This window comes from Pteropus vampyrus, unplaced genomic scaffold (assembly GCF_000151845.1).
Source record: "Pteropus vampyrus isolate Shadow unplaced genomic scaffold, Pvam_2.0 Scaffold27, whole genome shotgun sequence".
Classification (NCBI taxonomy): Eukaryota; Metazoa; Chordata; class Mammalia; order Chiroptera; family Pteropodidae; genus Pteropus; species Pteropus vampyrus.
In genome coordinates this window covers 3747986-3752358 of record NW_011888808.1, presented here as the reverse complement: position 1 = coordinate 3752358, position 4373 = coordinate 3747986, and the positions used below count along the sequence as shown (strand labels likewise).

At 31.2% G+C, this 4373-nt stretch overlaps 1 protein-coding gene and 1 non-coding gene across 2 annotated transcripts in view; one reads left to right on the top strand and one right to left on the bottom strand.

Annotated features, from left to right (window-relative positions):
- CDH12 (cadherin 12) overlaps positions 1 to 4373 on the top strand; it is a 564219-nt gene that overhangs the window by 61700 nt on the left and 498146 nt on the right. The window lies entirely within an intron of this gene.
- Positions 656 to 774, bottom strand: LOC111737501. Its single transcript, XR_002779456.1, has one exon. It is a non-coding gene; the product is annotated as a 5S ribosomal RNA (ribosomal RNA).

Here is a 4373-nt window from a genome sequence, read left to right as displayed (position 1 = left end):
TTTACATATCCCAAATTAATATTGGCAGTCATAATACATCTCTTTATCCTTTCTTGTTATTTGACTTAGCCATGACAACCAAATTAACCTGATCTTCAATTTACATTGTGCTTTGTAGACATAAGCAATGTCACATTTTTTTGTCTTAATTAAATCTCTCATCAAAACGAACCTAATTTCTTACAGTCCATCATCAGCATAGATAAATTAGAGGGTGATTGTTGTTTTCACATTACCATATTTATATTATTTTTAAACTATATATTGTGAGCATTAAATTTAAGATTATTTCTCAAGTTGTGTTTTTTAAATTATTTTATAAAGTTTTAAAAATAGTAACTGTCTTTAAGGATAAAGAATTCCAAGCTAGGTATACCATCAGAGTAGATATAATTAATATTGAAGTTTTATGAGAAGACTAATTTATTATTTTTGTATTACACTTTTTTTACAGAGTCAAGCATGTGCAGTACTGCCCAATAGTTGTTCTATGTCTAACTAGATGATATTTATTTCACCATTTTTGTACATTTGTGTGTTTTTTTTTGTTTGTTTGTTTCTTTTTATTTTCAGGCAAGGCAACCCTTAGTTGACATCACAGATTGCAAGGACCTTGTCAGCTTACAATCCCTTATTTATTTTATTTTCTTTTTTATGCCTACAGTACCTGGTCTTCCTAGGTGGTCTCCCATTCAAGTACTAACCAGGCCTGACCCTGCTTAGCTTCCGAGATCAGACGGGATCGGGCATGTTCAGGGTAGCATGGCTGTAGACATGCTAGGTAGTAGTGACTTGAAATAAATTTTGTATGATTTGTATTGTTAACAATTCATTATAACTCTAGGAGAGATAAGGATCTATTCCTTAAATATTTATTGGATAAAAAATATATTTTTTCTATAGAATTAAAAATAAACTATTGTTTATGATGAATAACTATATAATTAAAATTCAAGCTCTTTAGCTTGCCAATGTTTTCTCTTAGATAAAAAAATCAGTTTTTTAACGAAATTATAAGTAAAAGTTATAACAGATGTTAATTTTTACATTGATTTAAGATTGAATTTCCTATTCTTTTCTGAATTTTTAAAAAGTATACCATATGCTTGTGTACGTTTGTACTTATACTTTTAGTTGTACATACAAATACAAATGCTTGAGAGTACATTATTCTTTGGTTCTGCTTATAGAAATGATAACTGCCCACATTTGGGCCAGAGTGTGATGGCCTCTCTGTATTAGATCTCAAGCCATATATCTAATTTATTATGAAATAATTACAGAGCTACGTTATTTTGCTATAACTTGTTGTATAACTTGTTGTATAACAGAATCCCTCCCCCCACAAAAAAAAAATTGCCACATTTTTCCCTTAAAATCATGGACTAACAGTTCTAGCATCTTTGAAAAGTTTGGTAGCAAAGAGGAAAAGGGCCAGGACTAACAGATGAATAGTAATATGTTCTAATCAATGAATTATACAGTCAAAAATAATATAACTTTCCTGAGAGAGTTAGAGACAGAATCCCAGAAAAACGAATATTTTTAAGTAGTGAAACATGTCATTTTAAGGTGGGCAATGGAATTTGTTAATAAATCCTGTGTTAAATGGCATTACGTACAATCCATGATATTGTGTGGCTAATATGATGACAAGATGCGAGGAATACGAAAGGAAGGCATTGCAATAGAATGTGTTGTTGATCATCCTATTTAACTGAGATGAATAGAGGTAAAAGATCAGTTGGAAGTAAAATGATCATTTATTGTCAATGTGTTTGCTTTACTGTTCCTTTGACACAACCAAATGGAAATACCTAGTAAGTCAATAGTTAAGGAGGTCAATTTAGTAGTAGAAAAAAAATTAAAATGGAGGGAGAAATGTGTAAGTATTGGGTCATATATGTAAAGATATAAATATGTGTATTTGTAGAAAGAATTTTTTCAAATGCTGTTCTGCTTCTGTTAATATGATCATGTGATTATTGTCTTTTATTCTATTAGTATATTATATTAATTGATTTTCAGATTAACCTTGAATTTCTGAAATAAATCATACTTTTTCATGATAGGAAAAAAGAAAAAAAAGAAAGCATGTGAAGAGAAGTTCTTGGTAAACACCAAACTCCAAGACACTCAAACTACAATGATTTGAGAGGAAAATTTTCCTCTGATTTGTTTTGGCTTTTCTTTCTTCTTTCTGTCCATTTCTCTAAATTTTACCTATTATATTCATGTTTCAACAAGTTTTAACATTCTATATAGATTGTATATTCAGAACAGCTCTATAAATATTTGCGTTGTTATTTCTGATGCATCTGTCTAATTCATTGGTCTTTCTGAAAAGCATTCATAGAAAGCAAGCTAACCACATAAAAGGTAAAGTGTTGGATGTACTTATATACATGAGAAATGATTGTGACCAGGAAAACTTTGAGAACTTTTAAAACCCATAGTCTAGTGGGGGAAACAGATTCCCTCCCAGCACAGCACAGAGGGGCTACATATTACTTAAATTCCCTTCTAGATTTAAAAGGCTGCGATTCTGAATTCTGAATTTTAATCCTCATGCTACAACTTGTTATCCGTTTGCATGTTAAAATGTCACTTTGATAAGGTAAAAGTATGTGCACAATTAGTTGTTTGAAGGACAGTGTGTCTGTGTTTGAATTTCTACCCAGCTAGTAAGTAGTGGGGAAAGTTTCCTTGGGAAACCACTTAATTTTCTTAAGAGTACAAGAGTACCATATAATTTGTTGTATAACATTGTTGTGAAAGTTAAAATATATGTATTAAATACTCTGTACAGATCTCGTCATGTGGTAGGGGATCTATCAATGTTAGCTGTTATTTTTATTTTACATTGTTACTATTATACTACTTATAATTATTTATTTACATACCTGTTGAATCCATCAGATCATGAATTCTTTATACACATAATGCATTCCTATGAGCTTACATATTTCCAATATAAACATTGTATCAGGTACTAATAGGCCATTAAATGAATGTGTGTTGAATTGATGAATGATTGCACACACATACAGCAGAATGCTAATGAATGAAATTTGAATGCATAATTATGAAAAAAACTTTTATTAAAAGGGGAAAATGTGAGCTTATTCAATGTTGGGACCTCAATTCAAAAGAAAATTAAAAGAAGAATATAAAAAGAAATGAGTGGAGAAGAAATTTAAGCATAGGGACAATATAAGAGATGCCAAAACAAAAGGAATATTATTCTCTCTATATATTAAAAATGTGAGGACTAAATTATTTGATAAACATCCTCTGTCTATTATAACAATTTTGAAAATGTAATCATTTAAAATAGCAATGAGATATCCCTTTAAAACTTTTCGAATGACTAAAATCTGGAACACTAATAACACCAAACGCTGGCCTGGCTGTGGAACAGCATGAACTCTCATTCATTGCTGGAGGGAATGCAAAAAGGTACAGCTACTTTGAAAGACAGTTTGGCAGTTTCTTACAAAATTAAAGAGACTCGTATCAGATGACCCAGCAATCACACTCCTTGGTATTTACTCCAAAGAGCTGACAATGTATGTCTGCAGTCTGCACAAAAACCTGTACATGGATGTTTATAGCAGATTTATTGAATTTTGCCAAAACTTGGAAGCAACCAAGATGCACTGCAGTAGGTGAATGGATCAACAAATTATGGTACATCCAGACAGTGCAATATTAATTAGTGCTAAAAAAAATAATATATCAAGTCATAAAAAGACATGGAGGCATCTTAAACTCATATTACTAAGTAAAAGAAGCCATTCTGAAAAGGCTATGCAGACTATATAATTCCAGCTGTATGAGATTCTGGAAAAAGACAAAACACTGGCTACTATATTAACTATAATTTTAAAGCCACTGCAAACATGTAAGTCAAGCAATCATTCTTAGTTTAATATGTTCTTATTTGTTAACAAGTTTGTTAATAACAGATCACCTTTTGATGTTCCTAGTAAATGTTTACATTCACTCACTTTTACTTAAAATCAGCAACATACTACAAAGCAACCTCTAAGGAATGGTGTTTAACCTGCAGGAGCTTGGAAGTGAGCTACTTGCCAAGAAAAAAATAGTTTCTAAATTTAGATTCTTGGTAGATGAGAAGCACACAGCCAAACTATAACTGGTTGCCCCATTATATACAATGGTAAACAATTCCATATGCAATGTTTCTACTGTGTGATAATAACTTATTCCAGGTATGGAATTCTCAATTCCTTAGTAAACAGTTTGTTGAAGCATACCTATTCAAAGTTAACATATGTTATTAAAGATAGGAGAAGAGTCAATTGTAGTCTTGCAGTTGATTTTCAATAACCACCGTGCTCAGGGAGGGG